This window comes from Crassostrea angulata, chromosome 4 (genome assembly GCF_025612915.1).
Source record: "Crassostrea angulata isolate pt1a10 chromosome 4, ASM2561291v2, whole genome shotgun sequence".
Classification (NCBI taxonomy): domain Eukaryota; kingdom Metazoa; phylum Mollusca; class Bivalvia; order Ostreida; family Ostreidae; genus Magallana; species Magallana angulata.
The window spans coordinates 51,183,344-51,209,854 of NC_069114.1; the positions used below are offsets into that span (position 1 = coordinate 51,183,344).

Below are 26,511 nucleotides of genomic sequence, written 5' to 3' on the forward strand. Positions count from 1 at the left end.
AAATCAGGCATCTAAAAATGGGAGGATCGGGCCATTTTTGTAGGTTAGGTCGGGTTACCCGAAACACACAACTTTTTTTTTTTTAGGCCTAAGCAATATTAAGGCCCCTAATTTTAAGTACATGAGAAGCAGTAATAAATTGTGAAACTTGCGGCTTTGACTGTTGTGTTGCCTTTACACAGTGAAATTGAAGGTTACAAACTGGAGGTTATATAACATGAAATGGAGGTGGATGGGATATTATATGCCTATTTAGTATCTACTGGGTATGAGGACAATAGCAAGTTTATTGTCCCTCAAGACAGCAACTATTTCATGAGGCAAAGCCAAGGGAAATAGTTGCTGTGGGGTGGGACAATAAACTTGCTATTGTCCAGATAGTCAGTTAATTGGTATATTATTGTACCGAAGATAACTTTATTTGTCAGCGATGCAGAATTTCTTGATGATAAACAAATTAGAGTTATCAAACTTTGTATTTAATGCGGTGATCTGATTAGGTCAGAGGTGTTCCGAGTTTAAAAAGGAGGGAAATCAAATTCTGCTGATGAATGGTTTTGATGACTATTCACCATGGGCAGATACCATGGATACTATTTCAAATTAGATAGAAAGCAAGTTTGTGTGGGCGCCTTCTAGTGATCAGTTTGTCCGTCTGTCCATCCGAGATCGCTTGACCGGAGCATAGCTTCTCTCCCCTTGGCCCAATCTGGCTCATACCTCATCCACAGGGTTCCTTTGGTTTAAGGATGTGCAGTGACCTTGAACCATGTTGTTAGGTATAAGGTTAAGGTCATAGTAGAATTACATATATAAAATCCTTGTCTGGGGCATATCTTCTCTCCCTTTGGTCCAATCTGGCTAATACTCACAGACTGTCTCTATTGTTAATCGATGTGCAGTGACCTTGCATGAAATTTCTAGGAAAAGGGTGAAATATCATATCGGATCATGCAAAAATCCTTTTTTCAGAACATATATACTTTCTACTAACCCCTATAGGGCTCAGACTTCACATAAGCAGAGCTTTTGAGTAAAGGGTGTGTAGTGACCTTGAACCTATTTTCAAGGTAAACTGTGAAGGTCATAGCAGAATTATATTTAAAAAATCCTTGTCTGGAGTACATCTTCTCTCCCTTTGCTCCAATCAGGCTCATACTTCACCCACATGATGCCTTTGATCAAAGGATATGCAATGACCTCTAATGATATTTGTAGATCAAGTGTCAAAGTCATATCAGATCACACAAAAATCCATATTTTAAGAGCATATATATACTCTCCTTTTAGCCCCTAATTGGCTAATATTTTGCCTAAACAGAGCTTATTGGTTAATGGCGTGCAGTGACCTTGAACCATGTCAATGTGAAGGTCATAGCAGATCTTAATAAAATTAGTTTTAGACAGTAGAATATTTCCCAGATATGCTTAATCTTGGTCAGATTGAACAAAAATGCCTATATGTTAGGGGCAATGAAATTGAATTAGAAGTTCTATGCCAGCTGGAATAATTTCAAGTTATAGGTCAAGGTCAAAGCAAAATTCTCTAAAATAACATCAGCGGGGCCCTTTGAAATGTTCACCATTTCAATGTTGTCTGGTTCATAGTAATTTTAAATAAAAATATTCACAGAGGAATAATAAAATTAAGTAAACTATACATCGATAAGTTTCTGACAATTGATGATGCAACAAGCGCATAGTACGAAAGGTCAACCCTTTGAAAAGCAGTGTAGAGGAAATGTTGCTCGGAATTATGTTTTAAACAAAATTGATTTTTTACGGAAATTTTAATTTTGCATTCTGGGTCAAGAAATTAGATGTTAGTTCCAGATAAAGTTAACTTTTACCTAAAATGAAGTCAAATTTGTTAAGTCGTACTTAAACACATTCTGATTTTTTTGTTAACTCGGTCTTGAAATGGTTATGTTTTTTGTTAATTTGTACTTAAAACCATTCGGATTTTGTTAAGTCATACCAAGAATCATTCGATTTTTAAAATCTTTTTTGTACTTAAGTTACTTTTGTCATTAGATTAAGAACACTGCTTCTTAGAGGTACTTCTAGCATTACTTTCGACATCAGCGGAAAACCCACTCGTTGCTTTGCAACGAGCTTTGCTCTAGTTATTTTTTTTTTTTCCCGCAAATTTTGTGCACGAGATTTCTCGAACATTTTTTGGCTGATTGCTATGAAACTTTCAGGGTATGTAGATGATATTAATATCTCTAGACGTTTTTTTTAAATTTTTAAAATTCACTTTCGGTTATGAGTTATTGGCCTTTAATTGAAAATTGGGGGGTCTTTTGTCCAGAGTTGATCTCGGGAACTACAGATGATAGATGCATGAAATTTGGCGAAATTGTCGGTAACATTTTATAATTTTGCTGGCATGAAAATTTTGGTAATTTCTTTGTTAGTTTTTGAGCTATTTGTCGCCAAAGTTTAAGATTTTTTCGGGGCTGAAATTTTGTTGCTTTTTGTATTATAACCTTTAAACTAAAAATATTTTGTTAATACATATAGAACAAAAGTTGTTTAGAATAACGAGAGCTTTCATTTAAAATTAAGAAAAAAGGGCTGGCCCCTATAATTAGGGGTCAGCAGCTCATACACGTATTTTTCTGATAGCAAAAATCGTTATCATTTTAGGAAAAAAAAATAATTCAGTTATTGTTAATATATTAAAAAATGTCATTTGGTATCAAATTAAACAAGTTCTGTGCTATATTTTTTTTCAAATTTCATAAAACAAATATGTGAGAATCGTACATGAACGAGTTAATATGTCTACATAGAACACACAAGCGAACAAATGCCACATTAAGGCCCAGGCATTTACTGCATTACGTTGTGTTGCGTCTTAGATAAATTGTTGTGATTCAATTTCATTTTTTTCATCTATATCATTTATTAATTCAATGAACACACATTATTTAAACGTTCTATGTGCAACTATTTGTCGGGGCGCCCCTGTTTGTGACCCCCGCGCGCGCGCGTCGAATGTATACAGTAACGAACGGCATTGTAGAAAAGAGAGAGCCGTAATGCAGAAGAGAAGTTGTGTATTCTTTCGGTGTACACATGCATTTTCAATTTGCTGTGAAACATATGAACATGCACAGGGAACAATACTACATATTTGTTTAAGGAGGATATTTTTCTCGTGTGAATCGTTTACGAGGAAATTCTGACAGCCACACTTCTGTCGACGATCAGCCGTTGATAAGCTACGAGTAATAAAGGAGAAAAGATGGACATTAAAGTGTGTGATTTATGTGGATGTTACTGAAGAAGGTGAGGCTTTTACTCCTTTTAAAGTTTCTTGTTAACTGGTTAAAATTTAGTATATAGTATAGATGTACATGTAAGTACGTGCACACTGTTAGATGTTTTTGTTATGGTGTGGGTGTTTGTTTACTAACGTGTAATTTTTACATGTTTCATGGGTGTTTAGACTCGCTCTAGGTTCATGGGGGACTGGAAAGGGTAACTGAATTTATCTATTTAAAAAAATAACAGATTGTGAATTTTCAACTCAAAATTCAAAGCAGGGTCTAATTAGAAACATACCAAATATTCTTGTGCAGAGGACTCCAAATGTAGTCATGAATACCTGTAGACATAACTTCAAGTAAATAAAATTGTATACTTCAGACTTCAGAGTTAAAACATGACTTTAATATCTTTATGATGCCGATCATTGTATCATTAAAGAGGTTTAGCAGACCAAAGGGTACCCTGTACATGTACTTGTACATGTAGGTTACAAGTTAGAACTATGCCTACCATTCTACCAGTTCACATAATTTTTCTTGTTTAGCAGTTATGATGTGTACTTAAATTGTCCTTGTTAATGTTTTAAATGTAATTTTTTATTCTCTTTTTTTAATCTGACTACTGGCAGTACTGGCGTGCGAGCAGTTCTCGCCGAGGACCATTTCTCGCTGGTGCACTGTTACATCATATTTTCATATATAATTTTATGTGTTGATAAACTGACGTAACAATGCACTGGTGAGAAATGGTACTCCGCGAGAACTGATCGCACGCCAATATTGATTAATTACAGACAAAAACTGAAGGTTGCGAGTGTTATTTTTAATTGAACAACATTGTTTAAAATAATACCAGTGCCAGATAGCTCAGTTGGTAGAGCACCTGACTAGAGATTCAGGGGGCCCAGGTTCAAATCCCTTCATTATTTCTCCCATCCTGTTACAATATTGGTGTTGTGACCAACCCCTGGAACTAACAGGTTAACTCGATCCTGCCAGGGATGATCTTCGAGGGTGAAGATCATTTAAGGGGGAGGAATGTGACGGTCAGACTGGTTTGAATACCGGTGCCAGATACATGTAGCTCAGTTGGTAGAGCACTTGACTAGAGATTCAGAGGGCCAGGTTCGAATCCCACTTTGTTCCGTCGTTATTTCTCCCATCTTTTACATATTCATGTATATCAGATATATGACAGATGATTAAGGTCATCACATGTTTTGCAAGATGCAATAAGTGTTAAAAACCTTTACTTTACAACAGAATACATTTAAGTGAATATTTATGTTTCTTGTTATTATTTGGTGTGGTTTTCTTGACAGTGTCGCATAAACAATTTACCCACTCCTAAAACACAAACTTTCTTTTTGTGGATTCAGCTTACTGCTGATTGGCTGCTGTTGCAGCAGACAAATAAGATATGCACGCACAAAACACAATGAACTTATCAGTGAATGAGTTGAGTTTATTTAAACTGTTTGAATTTGGGTATTTTTTTTTAAAATGTATACTTGTGACAAAACATATATGTGGTACATACAGCTGTAGCTTTATGAAGAAAATTTTGGTTAGACCATATATACCTATCATGCAAGTAAATGATATTTACAAAAAACTTGCAATTTATGGCGCACGAAATATACGCTAGTTTTATAAAGATTGACATACATGTAATGTACCACATTCTTTGAAAAATAATCTATTAAAAATTCTTCATTAAGTTTACTCATACATGTTTTATGCTTATTACACGTAGTATTGTTTTTAAAACATGTAATTTATATAAGAAAATAAGCAAAAACCCTCGCTAAATTTATTTGCAAACAAAAAATACACAGTAGAATTGATAAAAAATGGTATACCAGAAGCTAATACCAGTACATGTACTTTGACGCTGTTTGGTGGGTAATATTCGTTTGTAATTTACGAATTGAAATATTGACTGTTGCACTACAAGTACGGTAATAAACTCTCTCTCTCTCTCAAACTCTCTCTCTTTCTCAATTTGATAAGTGTTTATACCTATGAAAAATTTTTAATATTATATTATGACTTGATATGCAGATTTTTGATCTTGTACTGCCTAAATGTTATGTCATGTATTGGGATATGTCATACTTATTACACTGCATGGTCAGTGTATTTTTTACAGAAATACTATGCATATGTTAATGTAAACACAGCTATTACTAGTACATGTATGTAAACACATCTAATTATTTTTTTTATTTATTTCAGCTCAAAACAGACTCTTGTTACCACATGGCTTTTACCGGTACCTGTTGATTCTTGTGGGTCAGCTCCTGAGATTAACCTGTCACCTCTATCCACATGCATATTCCTTGTGTTCTACAGACTATTTACTGGTAATTCAAATTAAATCCGATAATGCATGAACAATAATGGAACTTGAAGAAAGCATCATGCCATGTTGTGGTTTGTGTTTGATAAGAAATTATGAAAACAAAATTAAGGCTGTTTAAAGAAATTCATAATTGCTGTGAAAATTTGTTTTTCAATAAAAGTATACAATTATGTTTCCTTTATTTTTTATTTCATAAAGATATTTAGATGTGTTTACTTAATTGAAACCCCCCCCCCCTCTCTTTTTAATTGTCTGCATTAAGATTACATGTAGGATATGTAAATGTACATTTGACTTTGAAATAACATCTGCTATGATAATTACTTTTGAAATTAACAAGAAACAACCTATTTCTACCTTTCTAAGGTATATATGCATAAAAAAGTAGAAAAACATGTCAAATTTGAACATTTTTCATTGAAATCAACTCTGTCTCCAGCTACCTGGGTGTGTTTGAATTTAATTCTAATTTAAGGCAGATGTCTAACTTGTAGGTTGTAACTTACTGTTTTAGCATGGTTAGAAGAAGACTAGAAATCAGAATAGATTAGATATTCACTAAATATGATTGTTAGCTTACTTTTTTCATGAAAACAAGAAATCACAAGCAGGACAGCTGTCTATTTGTTAATTAAAATGGTACAAATCATACAATAAACAAATAAAGATCACATTTTAGAATCATTGATGATTGTTTTCAAATATGTGTGAGAAATGACTCAAGGAAATTGCCACATGTTTCATAAAATTAGGTAAAACATTTCAAACCATGACTTTTTATGAAAATCAAAAGATTGGGGGGTGGGGGGTATACATGTAAGGGTATTTCTAAGTGATGTGAAGCTTTTATCATGATTATATCATGTAGGCATATGTTGTATTGAATAAGGTTTCTTTTTAAAGGTGGTTGAACAAAAGTTGACCTCTAAAAGGTCAGATAAAGATGTTTTACTATGGAGAACCCTGTAAATCTGTGTTTACTAAAGGAAATTGGAAATGGTGGGTTCACTTAAATGGCCATATTTTTATTAAACCTCAATGGAGTTGGCAATATGTGGTATTCTTTTTCTCAGAATTGCATTAGCTTTCTTATTCTAAGACAAACCGTCTTTTCATAAAAATGTTAGTGTACTAAGTTAAAGATACAAGGAACAGTTTCGGATAAAGTACCGTCAATATTTTTGTAAAATTGAGAGTGACTGTACTTGAAGGTTTATCATTGTTGCGTAGATTCATGAAATGAATTTTAATGATTACCAATAGTTAGAGGGATGTCTCTTGTTGGAATTGGTAAGCAATATTAAGGCTCCTAATTTTAAGTACATGAGAAGCAGAAATAAATTGTGAAACTTGCGGCTATGACAGATATGTTGACTTTACAGTGAAATTGAAGGTTACAAGCGGGAGGTTATATAACATGAAATGTAGGTGGATGGGATATTATATGCCTATTTAGTATTTACTGGGTATGAGGACAATAGCAAGTTTATTGTCCCCCAAGACAGCAAATATTTAATGAGGCAAAGCCAAGGGAAATAGTAGCTGTTGAATGGGACAATAAACTTGCTATTGTCCGAATAGTCAGTTAATTGGTATTTCATTATACAGAAGAAAAATTTATTTGTCAGCGATGCAGAATTTCTTGATGATAAACAAATTAGAGTTAAATCAAACTTTGTATTTAATGCGGCGATCTTATTAGGTCAGAGGTGTTCCGAGTTTAAGGTGATTTGGGACACTTCCATGTTGTGACGTATTGTTTATCGAAATAAACAATAAAGTGTAATTATATAAGTACATGTAGTTTCTTCTCAAAAATGGTCACCTAACTCCTTAGCACAGTGGGTTAGAGGGTTTACTAGGAACCTGTAAGTCATGAGTTCGAATCCCGCTGGGGTTTTTACAATTTTTACCTTTTCAAATATTTTTAAAAGCTATTTTTTGGTTAAATATTGTAAAATTTGAAAATTCTAAACCGGTGAAAAGTTTTCAATTATATAGTACTTTAATCCACATTAATATCGACAGATGTCCCATACCACCTTAAAAAGGAGGGAAATCAAATTCTGCTAATGAATGGTTTTGATGACTATTCACCATGGGCAGATAGCATGGATACTATTTTAGATAAAAAGGCATGTTTATGCGGGCGCCTTCTAGTGATCAATTTGTCGGTCTGTCCATCCGAGATGGCTTGACAGGAGCATAGCTTCTCTCCCCTTGGCCCAATCTGGCTCATACCTCATCCACAGGGTTCCTTTGGTTGAAGGATGTGCAGTGACCTTGAACCATGTTTTTAGGTATAAGGTTAAGGTCATAGCAGAATTATATATATAAAATCCTTGTCTGGGGCATATCTTTTTTCCCTTTGGTCCAATCTGGCTAATACTCACAGAGTGTCTCTATGGTTAAACGATGTGCAGTGACCTTGCATGATATTTCTAGGTAACGGGTGAAGATCATATCGGATCATGCAAAAATCCTTTTTTGAGAGCATATATAATTTCTACTAACCCCTATTTGGCTCAGACTTCACATAAGCAGAGCTTTTGAGTAAAGGGTGAAAGGGTGTGTAGTGACCTTGAACCTATTTTCAGTGAAAAGAAACTGTGAAGGTCATATCAGAATTATATTTTTAAAAATCCTTGTCCGGAGTATATCTTCTCTCCCTTTGCTCCATTCAGCCTCATACTTTACCCACATGATGCCTTTGCTCAAAATATATGCAATGACCTCGAATGATATTTGTAGATGAAGAGTCAAGGTCATATCAGATCACACAAAAATCCATATTTTAAGAGCATAGATATACTCTCCTTTTAGCCCCTATTTGGCTAATATTTTACCTTTACAGAGTTTATTGGTTAATGGCGTGCAGTGACCTTGAACCAAGTCTGTCAATGTGAAGGTCATAGCAGATCTTTTTAAAATTAGTTTTAAATAGTAGATTATTTTCCAAATATGCTTAATCTTGGTCAGATTGAACAAAAATGCATGTATGTTAGGGGGAATGAAATTGAATTAAAAGTTCTATGCCAGCTGGAAAAATTTCAAGTTATAGGTCAAGGTCAAAGCAGAATTCTCTGAAATAACATAAGCGAGGCCCTTTGAAATGTTCACCATTTCAATGTTGTCTGGTTCATAGTAATTTTACATAGAAAATATTCACAGAAGTACAGTAAAGTAAACTTAACAGCGATAAGTTTCTGACAATTAATGACGCAACGAGCACACAGTACGAAAGGTCAACCTTTTGAAAAGCAGTGAAGAGGAAAAGTTGCCCAGAATTATGTTTTAAACAAAATTGATTTTTTACATAAATTTTAATTTTGCATTCTGGGTTAAGAAAAATGATGTTAGTTCAAGGTAAAGTAAACTTGTACCTAAAATGAAGTCAAATTTGTTAAGTCGTACTTAAGCACATTGGTTTTTTTGTTAAGTCGTTCTTGAAATGGTTAAGGGTTTTTGGTTAAGTCGTACTTAAAAACATTCGGATCATGTTAAGTTGTACCAAGAATCATTCGATTTTTTTTTATCTTTTTGTACTTAGGTTTCTTTGTTACTAGATTTAATAAGAACTCTGCTTCTTAGACGTACTTCTAGCGTTGCTTTCGACATTAGCGGAAAACCCACTCGTTGCTTTGCAACGAGCTTTGCTCTAGTTATTATTTTTTTTTTTTTCCCGCAAATTTTGTGCACGAGATTTCTCGAATATTTTTGTCTGATTGCTATGAAACTTTCAGGGTATGTAGATGATATTAATATCTCTAGACGTTTTTTTCAAATTTTTAAAATTTACTTCCGGTTATGAGTTATTGCCCTTTAATTGAAAATTGGGGGGTCTTTTGTCCAGAGTTGATCTCGGGAACTACAGATGATAGATGCATGAAATTTGGCGAACTTGTCGGTAACATTTTATAGTTTTGCTGGCATGAAAATTTTGGTAATTTCTTTGTTAGTTTTTGAGCTATTTGTCGCCAAAGTTTAAGATTTTTTCGGGGCTGAAATTTTGTTGCTTTTTGTATTATAACCTTTAAACTAAAAATATTTTATTAATACATATAGAACAAAAGTTGTTTAGAATAACGAGAGCTTTCATTTAAAATTAAGAAAAAAGGGCTGGCCCCTATAATTAGGGGTCAGCAGCTCATACACGTATTTTTCTGATAGCAAAAATCGTTATCATTTTATGAAAAAAAATTAATTCAGTTATTGTTAATATATTAAATAATGTCACTTGGTATCAAATTAAACAAGTTCTGTGCTATATTTTTTTTCAAATTTCATAAAACAAATATGTGAGAATCGTACATGAACGAGTTAATATGTCTACATAGACACACAAGCAAACAAATGCCACATTAAGGCCCAGGCATTTACTGCATTACGTTGTGTTGCGTCTTAGATAAATTGTTGTGATTCAATTTCATTTTTTTCATCTATATCATTTATGAATTCAATGAACACACATTATTTAAACGTTCTATGTGCAACTATTTGTCGGGGCGCCCCTGTTTGTAACCCCCGCGCGCGCGCCGAATGTAAACAGTAACGAACGGCATTGTAGAAAAGAGAGAGCCGTAATGCAGAAGAGAAGTTGTGTATTCTTTCGGTGTACACATGCATTTTCAATTTGCTGTGAAACATATGAACATGCACAGGGAACAATACTACATATTTGTTTAAGGAGGATATTTTTCTCGTGTGAATCGTTTACGAGGAAATTCTGACAGCCACACTTCTGTCGACGATCAGCCTTTGATAAGCTACGAGTAATAAAGGAGAAAAGATGGACAATAAAGTGTGTGATTTATGTGGATGATACTGAAGAAGGTGAGGCTTTTACTCCTTTTAAAGTTTCTTGTTAACTGGTTAAAATTTAGTATATAGTATAGATGTACATGTAAGTACGTGCACACTGTTAGATGTTTTTGTTATGGTGTGGGTGTTTGTTTACTATAACGTGTAATTTTTACATGTTTCATGGATGTTTAGACTCGCTCGAGGTTCATGAGGGACTGGAAAGGGTAACTGAATTTATAATATCTATTTAAAAAAATAACAGATTGTGAATTTTCAACTCAAAATTCAAAGCAGGGTCTAATTAGAAACATATCATATATTCTTGTGCAGAAGACTCCAAATGTAGTCATGAATACCCTGTAGACATAACTTCAAGTAAATAAAATTGTATACTTCAGACTTCAGAGTTAAAACATGACTTTAATATCTTTATGATGCCGATCATTGTATCATTAAAGAGGTTTAGCAGACCAACGGGTACCCGGTACATGTACTTGTACATGTAGGTTACAAGTTAGAACTATGCCTACCAATCTACCAGTTCACATAATTTTTCTTGTTTAGCAGTTATGATGTGTACTTAAATTGTCCTTGTTAATGTTTTAAATGTAATTTTTTATTCTCTTTTTTTAATCTGACTACTGGCAGTACTGGCGTGCGAGCAGTTCTCGCCGAGGACCATTTCTCGCTGGTGCACTGTTACATCATATTTTCGTATATAATTTTATGTGTTGATAAAATGACGTAACAATGCACTGGTGAGAAATGGTACTCGGCGAGAACTGATCGCACGCCAATATTGATTAATTACAGACAAAAACTGAAGGTTGCGAGTGTTATTTTTTATTGAACAACATTGTTTAAAATAATTCTTTATATATGTGACGATCAGACCGGTTTGAATACCAGTGCCAGATAGCTCAGTTGGTAGAGCACCTGACTAGAGATTCAGGGGGCCCAAGTTCAAATCCCGGTTTGGTCCTTCATTATTTCTCCCATCCTGTTACAAAATTGGTGTTGTGACCAACCCCTGGAACTAACAGGTTAACTCGATCCTGCCAGGGATGATCTTCGAGGGTGAAGATCATTTAAGGGGGAGGAATGTGACGGTCAGACTGGTTTGAATACCGGTGCCAGATACATGTAGCTCAGTTGGTAGAGCACTTGACTAGTTTTACGCTAGTTTTATAAAGATTGACATACATGTAATGTACCACATTCTTTGAAAAATAATCTATTAAAAATTCTTCATTAAGTTTACTCATACATGTTTTATGCTTATTACACGTAGTATTGTTTTTAAAACATGTAATTTATAAGAAAATAAACAAAAACCCTCCCTAAATTTATTTGCAAAAAAAAAACACACAGTAGAATTGATAAAAAATGGTATACCAGAAGCTAATACCAGTACATGTACTTTGACGCTGTTCGGTGGGTAATATTCGTTTGTAATTTACGAATTGAAATATTGACTGTTGCACTACAAGTACGGTAATAAACTCTCTCTCTCTCTCAAACTCTCTCTCTTTCTCAATTTGATAAGTGTTTATACCTATGAAAATTTTTTAATATTATATTATGACTTGATATGCAGATTTTTGATCTTGTACTGCCTAAATGTTATGTCATGTATTGGGATATGTCATACTTATTACACTGCATGGTCAGTGTATTTTTTACAGAAATACTATGCATATGTTAATGTTAACACAGCTATTACTAGTACATGTATGTAAACACAGCTAATTATTTTTTTTATTTATTTCAGCTCAAAACAGACTCTTGTTACCACATGGCTTTTACCGGTACCTGTTGATTCTTGTGGGTCAGCTCCTGAGATTAACCTGTCACCTCTATCCACATGCATATTCCTTGTGTTCTACAGACTATTTACCGGTAATTCAAATTAAATCCGATAATGCATGAACAATAATGGAACTTGAAGAAAGCATCATGCCATGTTGTGGTTTGTGTTTGATAAGAAATTATGAAAACAAAATTAAGGCTGTTTAAAGAAATTCATAATTGCTGTGAAAATTTGTTTTTCAATAAATGTATACAATTATGTTTCCTTTGTTTTTTATTTCATAAAGATATTTAGATGTGTTTACATAATTGAACCCCCCCCCCCCTCTATTTAATTGTCTGCATTAAGATTACATGTAGGATATGTAAATGTACATTTGACTTTGAAATAACATCTGCTATGATAATTACTTTTGAAATGAACAAGAAACAACCTATTTCTACCTTTCTAAGGTATATATGCATAAAAAAGTAGAAAAACATGTCAAATTTGAACATTGTTCATTGAAATCAACTCTGTCTCCAGCTACCTGGGTATGTTTGAATTTAATTCTAATTTAAGGCAGATGTCTAACTTGTAGGTTGTAACTTACTGTTTTAGAATGGTTAGAAGAAGACTAGAAATCAGAATAGATTAGATATTCACTAAATATGATTGTTAGCTTACTTTTTTCATGAAAACAAGAAATCACAAGCAGGACAGCTGTCTATTTGTTAATTAAAATGGTACAAATCATACAATAAACAAATAAAGATCAAATTTTAGAATCATTGATGATTGTTTTCAAATATGTGTGAGAAATGACTCAAGGAAATTGCCACACGTTTCATAAAATTAGGTAAAACATTTCAAACCATGACTTTTTATGAAAATCAAAAGATTGGGGGGGGGGGGGTATACATGTAAGGGTATTTCTAAGTGATGTGAAGCTTTTATCATGATTATATCATGTAGGCATATGTTGTATTGAATAAGGTTTCTTTTTAAAGGTGGTTGAACAAAAGTTGACCTCTAAAAGGTCAGGTAAAGATGTTTTACTATGGAGAACCCTGTAAATCTGTGTTTACTAAAGGAAATTTGAAATGGTGGGTTCACTTAAATGGCCATATTTTTATTAAACCTCAATGGAATTGGCAATATGTGGTATTCTTTTTCTCAGAATTGCATTAGCTTTCTTATTCTAAGACAAACCGTCTTTTCATAAAAATGTTAGTGTACTAAGTTAAAGATACAAGGAACAGTTTCGGATAAAGTACCGTCAATATTTTTGTAAAATTGAGAGTGACTGTACTTGAAGGTTTATCATTGTTGCGTAGATTCATGAAATGAATTTTAATGATTATCAATAGTTAGAGGGATGTCTCTTGTTGGAATTGGTAAGCAATATTAAGGCCCCTAATTTTAAGTACATGAGAAGCAGAAATAAATTGTGAAACTTGCGGCTATGACAGATATGTTGACTTTACAGTGAAATTGAAGGTTACAAACGGGAGGTTATATAACATGAAATGTAGGTGGATGGGATATTATATGCCTATTTAGTATTTACTGGGTATGAGGACAATAGCAAGTTTATTGTCCCCCAAGACAGCAACTATTTAACGAGGCAAAGCCAAGGGAAATAGTTGCTATGGAATGAGACAATAAACTTGCTATTGTCTGAATAGTCAGTTAATTGGTATTTCATTATACAGAAGAAAACTTTATTTGTCAGCGATGCAGAATTTCTTGATGATAAACAAATTAGAGTTAAATCAAACTTTGTATTTAATGCGGCGATCTTATTAGGTCAGAGGTGTTCTGAGTTTAAGGTGATATGGGACACTTCCATGTTGTGACGTATTGTTTATCGAAATAAACAATAAAATAAAGTGTAATTATATAAGTACATGTAGTTTCTTTTCAAAAATGGTCACCTAACTCCTTAGCACAGTGGGTTAGAGGGTTTACAAGGAACCTGTAAGTCATGAGTTCGAATCCCGCTGGGGTTTTTACAATTTTTACCTTTTCAAATATTTTTAAAAGCTATTTTTTGGTTAAATATTGTAAAATTTGAAAATTCTAAACCGGTGAAAAGTTTTCAATTATATAGTACTTTAATCCACATTAATATCGACAGATGTCCCATACCACCTTAAAAAGGAGGGAAATCAAATTCTGCTGATGAATGGTTTTGATGACTATTCACCATGGGCAGATAGCATGGATACTATTTTAAATTAGATAAAAAGACATGTTTATGCGGGCGCCTTTTAGTGATCAATTTGTCCATCTGTCCATCCGAGATGGCTTGACAGGAGCATAGCTTCTCTCCCCTTGGCCCAATCTGGCTCATACCTCATCCACAGGGTTCCTTTGGTTGAAGGATGTGCAGTGACCTTGAACCATGTTTTTAGGTATAAGGTTAAGGTCATAGCAGAATTATATATATAAAATCCTTGTCTGGGGCATATCTTTTTTCCCTTTGGTCCAATCTGGCTAATACTCACAGAGTGTCTCTATGGTTAAACGATGTGCAATGACCTTGCATGAAATTTCTAGGTAACGGGTGAAGATCATATCGGATCATGCAAAAATCCTTTTTTGAGAGCATATATAATTTCTACTAACCCCTATTTGGCTCAGACTTCACATAAGCAGAGCTTTTGAGTAAAGGGTGAAAGGGTGTCTAGTGACCTTGAACCTATTTTCAGTGAAAAGAAACTGTGAAGGTCATACCAGAATTATATTTTTAAAAATCCTTGTCCGGAGTATATCTTCTATCCCTTTGCTCCATTCAGCCTCATACTTCACCCACATGATGCCTTTGTTCAAAATATATGCAATGACCTCGAATGATATTTGTAGATGAAGAGTCAAGGTCATATCAGATCACACAAAAATCCATATTTTAAGAGCATAGATATACTCTCCTTTTAGCCCCTATTTGGCTAATATTTTACCTTTACAGAGTTTATTGGTTAATGGCGTGCAGTGACCTTGAACCAAGTCTGTCAATGTGAAGGTCATAGCAGATCTTTTTAAAATTAGTTTTAAATAGTAGATTATTTTCCAAATATGCTTAATCTTGGTCAGATTGAACATAAATGCATGTATGTTAGGGGGAATGAAATTGAATTAAAAGTTCTATGCCAGCTGGAAAAATTTCAAGTTATAGGTCAAGGTCAAAGCAGAATTCTCTGAAATAACATAAGCGGGGCCCTTTGAAATGTTCACCATTTCAATGTTGTCTGGTTCAGAGTAATTTTACATAGAAAATATTCACAGAAGTACAGTAAAGTAAACTTTACATCGATAAGTTTCTGACAATTAATGACGCAACGAGCACACAGTACGTCAACCTTTTGAAAAGCAGTGAAGAGGAAGAGTTGCTCAGAATTATGTTTTAAACAAAATTGATTTTTTACATAAATTTTAATTTTGCATTCTGGGTTAAGAAAAAAGATGTTAGTTCAAGGTAAAGTAAACTTGTACCTAAAATGAAGTCAAATTTGTTAAGTCGTACTTAAACACATTGTGTTTTTTTTGTTAAGTCGTTCTTGAAATGGTTAAGGGTTTTTGGTTAAGTCGTACTTAAAAACATTCGGATCATGTTAAGTTGTACCAAGAATCATTCGATTTTTAGGGTCAACGGAAGACCCTCTTGTTATTCTATTGTTTTTTTAAGGTCTTCCGTTTTCCAACGGAAGACCTTATTGTTTTCGTTCGGTTTCTTTTTCCCTATTATTATTATTTTTCTTTTTTTTTCCAACCAATTTTGTGTACACGATTTCTCTAAAACTACTCCACCGATTTACATGAAACTTTCAGGTCTGATAGATAATGATCTGAACCTTATTGGAAATTTTTTTTAATGATGATGTCACTTCCGGTTTTGAGTTATTTACAATATAACGATTTTCAGAGGGTCGGCTTGTCCAGGGGTAAACTCCTAAACGATTAAAGATATTGAGTTCAAAATCTCAGGGATTGTAGACAAAAGGTTGTAGATCTGACATGTGGTATATATATTTTCCTGTGACCAAAAGCGCCGAAGCTCGCCCGAGCTCGAAAATCACAGTTAAAAAAGCGTCGTGATTTTTCGTTGTTTTCTGTCAATATCTCTTTCCTCGATTGTATTTTGTTATAATATGTAGAACAAAAAATCTTAATAAAGTCAAGAGCTTTTATGTGACATCAAGAAAACGGGGCTGGCCCTTCAAATAAGGGGCTGAGGGGGCTCTAAAGTCTTTTAATGATAACTTTTTACCGTGAAATATTTTGTGATACATTATAGAAGCAATTATGTTCATTCTTATGTCATTCACCCACACATGACAATCATTTACTCCTATGTTACATAGTTAGGGGATTTAAGGGGCCAGAAGTCCAAAAATTTGATGCTCAATATCTCAAAATGGAGGAAACTTTTGAAAAGCAATATTGAACAAAAGATGCTCAAAATATTGAGCTTAACAATCTGCAACCATAATTTCTTTGTTATGCAGTCCCTAAAAGGAGTTACAGGGTCGGCCCCTGAAACGACCCTCTCAAGATTTCTCGAGAACGGTACAAAATTTGTAAACACTTGTTGAAAAAAAAGTGTTTCAATTGATTAGATCTTTCATCTGAAATCATGTAAAAGGGGCTGGCCCTTCAAATAAGGGGCTGAAGGGGCACTAAAGTCTCTTTATGATAACTTTTTACCGTGAAATATTTTGTGATACATTATAGAAGCAATTATGTTCATTCTAAAGTTATTTACCTATACATGGCAATCATTTACTCCTATGTTACGTAATTAGGGATTTTAAGGGGCCAGAAGTCCAAAAATTTGAAGCTCAATATTTCAAAATAGAGGACAATTTTGAAAAGCAATTTTGAACAAAAGATGCTCAAAATATTGAGCTTAACAATCTGCAACCATAATTTCTTTGTTATGCGGTCCCTAAAAGGAGTTACAGGGTCGGCCCCTGAAATGACCCTCTCAAGATATCTCGAGAACGGTACAAAATTTGTAAACACTTGTTGAAAAAAAAGTGTTTGAATTGACAAGAACATTCTTATGAAATCAAGAAAAAAGGGACTTGCCCTTCAAATAAGGGGCTGAGGGGGCTCTAAAGTATTTAAATGATAACTTTTTACCGTGAAATATTTTGCGATACATTATAGAACAAATTTAACAAAAGATGCTCAAAATAATGTGCTAAACAATGTACAACCATATATTGTTTGTTATCTGGACCCTAAAAGGAGTTTTAGGACCGGATATCAAAACTTTTTTTCCCAGATATCTCAAAAAACGGTAACCAATTTCTAAACACTTATTAGCGGTACACAAAAATACCTTTTAACTAAAATGAATGAAAAGGAGCTGATACCTCAAATAAGGGACATTAAAGGGATAGATAGTCTTTCATTACAGACATTACACTCATAGATTCCGCCTCCTTTTCCGGATAAGTTTCGTTGACGAAGATCAAGAGTAAGGTCATTCCTTATTCTAAAAATCGGACGGAAGACCTCCTCGTTGCTCGCAACGAGATCGTGTCTAGTTTTATTATTATTATTCTTCTTGTTTTTCCTTCTGACTTCTTTTTTCCTTTATATCTCAAAAACTATTCAACCGATTTGCAAGAAATTTTCAGGGATTATGTTAAGTACTTGTCCCTTGAAGCTTTTAAACTTTCAGTCATAATGTCACTTCCGTTTTCTAGTTACGTCATTTTAAAAATTTTCAAAAAGTGATTTTGTCCAGGACTTTTCTCGTAAACGGTTGTTTATAAAGACTTGAAATTTTCTGTGATTGTAAATCTGCGGATTTACTTATGGCATTTTTACAAAAAAAATTATTTTGTCACTTCCGGTAGAAACCGGAAGTGATTTTAATTTTTCGAAAAATTGAATTTTTTGATCGAATCAAAAACGAATATGTGTTTTGTAGAGCTTTTTAAGCTGAACCTAACACTGAAAACCGTTTAAAAATCGGACGATGCATTACAGAGAAATTTGGCTTTAAAAATTGATTTTTCCGGAAATTTAGATTCCGCTTTTTTGGTTAAGAAAGTAGTATCAAGTTCTTGATTAAATTAACTTGTACCTTAAAATTAATTGTTAAGTCGTACTCTAACACATTCGGAACTTTTTGTTAAGTCGTTCTTGAAATCGGAAAGGTTTTTGTTAAGTCGTGCTTAAAATAATTCGGATTTTGTTAAGTCGTACCAGAAATAATTCGATTTTTTCATCTTTTTATTTTAGTTTCTCTTGTTATTGGTTTAAGAGCTCTGCTTCTTACAGGAACTTCCAGCTTTACTTCCGACATGAACGGAAGACCCACTCGTTGCTTTGCAACGAGCTTTGCTCTAGTTTCTTCTTACATTTCTTACTTAGATCACTGACTGAATCATTAAATGCTGTCATGCATTTTGATCGTGTGCTTACGATAAACAGGAAATCAATTTCGCGTGGTAAAAGTAAAATGAGAACCGTACAAAGGGTAATTACGGGGGGAAATATCGTCGGGTAGAAATAAAAAAAAAAAACAATTTGTTTTCATAATAGAATACATGAACAAGTTTTTTTCTGTATATTCACCATAAAACTTTCGATGAAATTTTAGCCAGGTGTCTCTGAAATCAGTCTGGGTAGCGCTGACTTTGTTTATACACAGTTGAACTCTCGGCACATGCTTCTCATGCCTTCAGGCTTCAATAAGATCAGAGGTTGACTCGTGTGTATATACACAGTAAAAAGTCACATAGAGACACAGGGTGGCATGTGCTACCGTAGTCATGCCTCCAGGCTAGGTAACTATCCCCCGGTTAACACCAGTTTGTACACATGGCAGGGAAGTAATAAAAAACGATCTTAAATTAAAACCGGCTGTACTGAATTATTTGGTTTGAAAATTTTGACGCAATTTCAGACATTTTCTTACGACGTTTTCAAGAAATACATTTTATTTCCCTTTTGTTTAAAACTGTGAAATAAGATTAAAGGCTACTATATGATAACGTTATTGGTTTAAACCATTTATTCATTAGAACTAGCGGTAATTTTTCGACCAATTCTTCGAAGTCGACCTATTTATACTTTTTTTTATATTCTGGCTAAAAACGGCCTCCTTCGCCCAATAGACCGTATCGACCTAAATTCCGTGAAATACGGTAGTTTAAAATGCTACAAATTTGACCTTTTTCATTCATAATTCTAAAAAACAAGTGAAATAGAAAGATAGAATATATAATATTTAAGACAATTTGTTTTCTTTTTCCAGATGCAACACTTACGACAACTTGCCTTCCTCTTGCACATTGATCCCTGATCCAAACGACCCCACCTGATGCCAGGTGCCTCACTGTGAAACGCCCACACCTGGACCAAACCAGCCTGTCACCATCAAGGGACAGCCTGAATCCTTCACAGGATATGGAATCACCGAGACACTACCTCCTACCCAGCCTACCACTGTCAACCCATTCCTGCCAACTCAGCAGCCTACTCCTTCTCCTCAGCCTAGCACTCCTAAACCAGATGGTGAGATTATCCTGTACACTATTACCTACTAAAAATGTTTAGAAAAGGGAGGTTGGTGTTTGGAGGATGAGGAATCTGAATTTCAGTGTTAGGAAAGTTTTTGTGCATGGTTTAGAAATATGGGATAGGAAATGAAGCGAATATGAGATATGATTTTACTCATTCACTAAATTTTGATTTGTAAATATTTAAACAAATTTATAGGTACGGTACAAAGAAAGGGAGGGAGGAGGGAGAGAAATGAAATGAAAATAGTTGAACAAAATTTATGTTTATTTATTATATCAAATTTAAGATAAAGTCTGTTGATTTGTATTTGTCAGTTTGACCATTGTGTTAGAAACTGGCTTTAAGGGGTCAAGAGTTAAACTTTTAGAAAGCTTTGCAGTACCATTGAACTGGTCAACATTTTTGAACACATTAATTTTATGTTGTGCAAGAAGTAATAATTTTTTTTTTTCAGTCTGTATCTACAATGGACTGGCCTACAGAACAGGTGACCAGTGGCAAGATGGATGCAAGTACAACTGTATCTGTGAGGATGGACACATGGGATTGTACAAATGTACCGAGAGGTGAGAGGACTTTTATATACCAAGTATTAAAGCAATACCAATTTTTAATTGACAAAAATGCATACTGTATTTCTGGTAATTTTTCGTGGGGGTCTAATTTTTGCTTTTTTAGCTCACCGAGACGAAGTCGGGGGGAGCTTATGCTATACCCTCGGCGTCGGCGTCGGCGTCCGGACCTGGTTAAAGTTTTTGTTGCAGGTCCTGTATCTAACTTATTACTTGTCCTATCTTCACCAAACTTGCATGAATGATGCATCTGGACCTACTAATGGACTTGAGAGACTTGGATGCTGAATCTGGGCCATGAATTTCAGATGCTGGAGGAGGTTAAGGTGTTTGGAGCAGGTTAAAGTTTTTGTTGCAGGTGCCCTTTGATAGCCATTTCTAAGTTACTACTGGTCCAAACTTCACCAAACTTGCATAGATGGTGTGTCTTATGATACTGATGCACCTGACAGGCTTGAATGCTGAATCTGAGCCATAGGTTTCGGATGCTGGATGAGGTTAAGGTTTTTAGAGCTGGTTAAAGTTTTTGGAGCAGGTGCCCTCTGAAGATTATATCTTACTTACTACTGGTCCTTACTTCACCAAACTTGCATGGATGGTGTGTCTTATGATACTTTTGCACCTGACAGGCTTGAATGCTGAATCTGAGCCGAAGGTTTCGGATGCTAGATGAAGTTAGGTTTTTCGAGCAGGTTAAAGTTTTTGTTGCAGGTGCCCTTTGATAGCCATTTCTAAGTTACTACTGGTCCCAACTTCACCAAACTTGCATAGATGGTGCGTCTTATGATACTGATGCACCTGACAGGCTTGAATGCTGAATCTGAGCCATAGGTTTCGGATGCTGGATGAGGTTAAGGTTTTAAGAGCTGGTTAAAGTTTTTAGAGCAGGTGCCCTCTGATGATCATATCTTAGTTATTACTGGTCCTAACTTTACCAAACTTACATGGATGGTGTGTCTTATGATACTGATGCACCTGACAGGCTTGAATGCTGAATCTGAGCCATAGGTTTCGGATGCTGGATGAGGTTTAGTTTTTTTGGAACAGGTCACATGTTTAATATATGTAGGTAATAGCACTATTTCAAACTTGCATATATGATCTAACTATAATATAAATGAATGGCAGAGGTAGCTTCAGATGCAGAGCCTGATCTCCATTATCAAGGATGCTAAAAAATATATCTTAGTTATTTCTGGTCCTAACTTCACCAAACTTGCAAGGATGGTGCGTCTTACGATACTGATGCACCTGACAGGCATGAATGCTGAATCTGAGCCATAGGATTCGGATGCTGGATGAGGTTAAGGTTTTAAGAGCTGGTTAAAGTTTTTAGAGCAGGTGCCCTCTGATGATTATATCTTAGTTATTACTGGTCCTTACATCACCAAACTTGCAGGGATGATGCATCTCATGATACTGATGCATCTGACAGGCTTGAATGCTGAATCTGAGCCATAGGTTTCGGATGCTGGATGAGGTTTAGTTTTTTGGAACAGGTTACATGTTTTATAGATAATAGCTTGCATAATTGATTTAACTATAATATAAATGAATTGCAGAGGTAGCTTCAGATGCAGAGCCTGATCTCCATTATCAAGGATGCTAAAAATTCTCCTACCTCACTCAAACCTGCTTGATAGGTGTGTTTGTTGTTAAATGATTTAACATGATTCCTATGATATAGTATTCTATGATATGATACACTATTGTTTTATATGATACAATGTAATATCAAACATTATATTGTAAAAAGTTATATGATATGATATGATATTGTATCAATTTTTTTGTACATTATTATATGATATTGTATTATGATATTGTTATGTATAGTATTGTATATTATTATACAATATTGTAGAATATGATATTGTATAATATATTATTTTATCGAATGATATTGTTTCATATTATATTGCAATATATGATATTGTATCATATGATACGATATTGTATATTATAATTATAGCATATCGTATGATACAATATTGTATAATATGATATTGGTTTATATAATATATTGTTATATAATACATGAAATTGTATTATATGATATTATAAGATATCATATAATATGATATTGTATAATATGATATTGTATCATATGATATGATATTGTATAAAATGATATTGTATTATATAATATCGTACTGTATCAGATGATATTGTATCATATGATATGAAACAATGTTTTATCAAATTATATTGTATCATATGATACAATATTGTGTATCAAATATGATACAATATCATACAATACAAAATTATACTATATTATACAATATAATATCATATGTTACAATATTGTGATGTATTATGTGATATGATATAGTATCAAATTATGCTATATTGTATTTATATTAGATATTATGATATTGTATTATGTGATTAAATACAATAATGTTTAACACGATACAATGTCATATTATATGTTACAAAATCATATTGCATCAATATTTATTACAGTATTATATTGTATTAAATGATATATATTGTAAGTATCATTGGATGCAATATCATATTTTATATTATTGTATTGATAAACATTGTATCTTATAATAATGTATGAAATGAACATAGGATTATCATACAATTTTTTTACATATGATATACGATATTGTGTCAAAACAGTATCCATGAATATCCAAGATCATTAACTATGATTTTCATATCATATGATAAAGGTGGTTTTAAAGGTGATGCCTCATAAAGTTGATGCCTCGTCTCGGTGAGCTTTGTAATCTGTGATTACCTATGTTTTGCAATCACTTTTAAATTGCAAAATATTCAATATGCAGAAATTATATCCAATAATGTTTGGTAAAAAAATTTGAATTGCAAAATAATGACTAAGGCAAATTAAAATTGGTACACATTTTATCCTGTTTCGCAAATTTTGTGACACAAAAAAATGGATGTACAGTATATCTGTTAATTTGGCACATGACATGGGAATTTCTCAGCTAAGACAAGAATATTTTTCTCCTTTTTCATTTATAGTTCAATGTTATGTTTTTGAATTATTCTTTTTTCATTTAGAAAATTTCACATTTTAAGATTTTGGGCATAGCTGAAAATTGATTTACATGTACATTAACATGATAACTACCTTAGATCATTCCTATTTTACATGAAGATAAATAAAACTTTAGGTCCCAATATTCTGAAAAATTTGTAAAAATTTAAATAATGCATACAGATTCTGATGCTAAGCTTTGATCTTACAGATGCCCAACAGTTCCTCGTCTGTCTGCGGGATGTACCCTGGAGACTGACCCCAGCGACTACTGCTGTAAGGTGACTGTGTGTCGTCAGACCACAACCTCTGCCCCTGGACAGCCAACACCCTCACCCACCAAACCACCAAGTAAGTGACCATCAAGGTCACTGTCAAAAAATTCAAAAATTTCTTTTTTCAATGCCCCACCCATCAAACCACTCAGTAAATGAACATGCAACCACTGTCAAAAGTTTCACAAAGCACTTGCCATCATTTATGTGGATCCATTCATTACTAATTCTATAGATTTTTACCCTTGCCAACCAAAGACTTCTGTATGACAATGTTTGCATTGTACTTGTAGCTATCTGTGTGTACAAAGGAGTCCCATACATCCAGGGCCAGACCTGGCAAGATGGCTGCTCCACCACTTGCAGATGTGACAGCAACATCTACAACTGCTTTGACAGGTAAGTGTATATAAGTGAAGAATATTCTCGTTCAGAAGAGAAGTTTTATGGTATTAAGAATTGTGTTTGTGATAACCGCTTCTACTACAAGCTGTCAAGCCAAGACTAGATACACTGATGTGCAATTAATATGAATTAAGATATTGGGCATTATTGAAATTTTACTTCTTTTATGTGTACATGGCATTTTCATTAAGATTGGTAAGGTGCAATTACAGTGTTGTTAAGTATCCATTGTTTATACTTCCAGGTGCCCTCAGTATCCTAACTTACCTGCAGGATGTACCAAGACTGCTGACCCCACCGATCCATGCTGCCTGGTGCCAGTCTGCAGCACCCCAAGACCCACACCCTACAACCCTCAGTACCCAACCACCACCCCCAATCCTAACCAGCCTACCACACCCTACAATCCTTATGTTACACCACTGCCTAAAGGAGAGATTGTGGGATACAATCCTACCACACAGAATCCTTACAAACCTTCACCCAAACCAAGTAAGTGTTGAGAAAATTATTGATAAAAGGGGAAAAAACATTACAGAAAAGTGATAATTCAGGAATTGATTCAAGATACAGGTATTATATACAGTACCCGCAACATTATTTTTTACAATCCTATCCTATCGTATCGTGTATCAATCCTATCGTATCGTGCGTGTATACTGTCCTATCGTGTGTTAATGCTATCCTATCGTGCGTGAATCCTATCCTATCCTTTATCTTGTAAAAAATAACTTTGCGGGTACTGTAACAGTGCATAACCTGATCCATTGCAGCATTCTGTGTATACAAGGGACAACAATACACCAATGGACAGACTTGGCAAGATGGATGTGACTACAACTGCGAATGTATCGATCAAGCCACAGGCCGCTACAAGTGTACCGAGAGGTAACAATGTCATCTACGTTTAACATTCTGATTTTAAAGTTAATTTAAATGTGCTTTAAGGAAGGCCCATCAAAAACGATCTTAGCACGGAATGGTTTTTTTATTCTGATATGCTTTTACAGGTGCCCATCCTTCCCTGTTAAGCCTAGCTGCTTCATGGTACCAAGCCAGACAGACAACTGCTGCAAAGTACAGTACTGTCCACCCCCAACCCCACCCCTATCCCCACCCACCACCCCAGTACCACCAGAGAACACCACTCCCGTGGGCGTAACTCTTGTACCAAACCCAGGCTCAACCTTGGTACCACCACAGCAGATTACCACAGCTCCAGTCATCCCCATTCCACAGCCCGGAGGTCAGAGTTAACCAGTTTCAATCTGTAATCTATTCATTTAACACTGTTTCTGCAGGCTTTAAAATTTAGATCTGTAGAGTGACTGAAACAGTTTTATGGGTCAGGGTAGGAATATGGAAATAACAAAAACAATCATTGGCAAGGATTTTTTTGTGCAAGAGTGTTGGTATAAATATGGATATATTTTTATACCCCTGCTCCGAAGGAGAGGGGGTATACTGTTTTACCCTTGTGTGTCCGTCTGTCCGTCTGCCTGTCTGTCCGTCCGTAACAAAAATTTCTGTCGCATTTATCTCAGCAGCTATTTATCGCAGATGCTTGAAATTTTAACACACTATTTGTTTAGGCATGCCATATTGTGGGATATATTTTCGTACCAATCAGACGTCAACTTCCTGTTAAATGAGTACTTTGTTTATTTTAGCCAAAATTTTCAAACAAATTTTCCTCAAAGATTTCTCAGCAGCTATTTATCGCAGATGCTTCAAATTTTAACACACTTTTTGTTTAGGCATGCCATTTTGTGGGATATATTTCTGTACCAATCGGATGCCAGCTTTCTGTTAAATGACGACTTTGCTTATTTTGCATATTCACATCAGAGCGGGGGTATCACTAGTGAGCATTGGCTCACAGATATCTTGTTGTACCAATCTGACATCAACTTCCTGTTAAATGACGACTTTGCTTATATTGCACATTCACATCAGAGCAGGGGTATCACTAGTGAGCATTGGATATCTTGTTTCAATTGGGCAGTTCATGCGCTCCACCATGCCATCAGATTGTGGATGGTATGGGGTTGTGTGAGTCTTGTTGATTCTCAGTATATCCCATTTGTTTGAATAATTTTGATTCACACTTGCGCCCTTGGTCAGTATGGAGAGTTCTAGGTGGGCTGTATTTGGTAACGTAATTGTTTATGAAGGCTTACGCTACTGTCTTGGCCTCCATGTGCGGAAGTGGATTAGCTTCGGTCCATTTAGTGAAGTAGTCTTGAATTACCAGATAGTTTTTATTCCCTCTGGTTGATGTAGGAATAGGACCTAAGATGTCAATCGCAACTCTTTCTCCTGGATCTCCTGCTCTGGTAACTTGCATAGGCGCACAAGGAGTTTACTGTATTTCTTTCTTTTGGCGCAATGTTGACAGAATGCACACCATCTTCTAACATCTTTGTTCATGACAGGCCAGTAGAAGCTTTGCTTTTTTTT

The 26,511-nt window shown here is 34.6% G+C and overlaps 1 long non-coding RNA gene and 1 pseudogene across 1 annotated transcript; both read left to right on the top strand.

Moving 5' to 3' along the window:
- Window positions 1–25,308, top strand: part of LOC128182318 (mucin-2-like) — a 42,976-nt pseudogene extending 17,668 nt beyond the window's left edge.
- LOC128179853 (uncharacterized) lies at window positions 2,840–5,813 on the top strand. The gene is made up of 2 exons (XR_008243150.1): window positions 2,840–3,297; window positions 5,517–5,813. It is a non-coding gene; the product is annotated as an uncharacterized LOC128179853 (long non-coding RNA).
- Window positions 25,309–26,511: the final 1,203 nt, after the last annotated feature.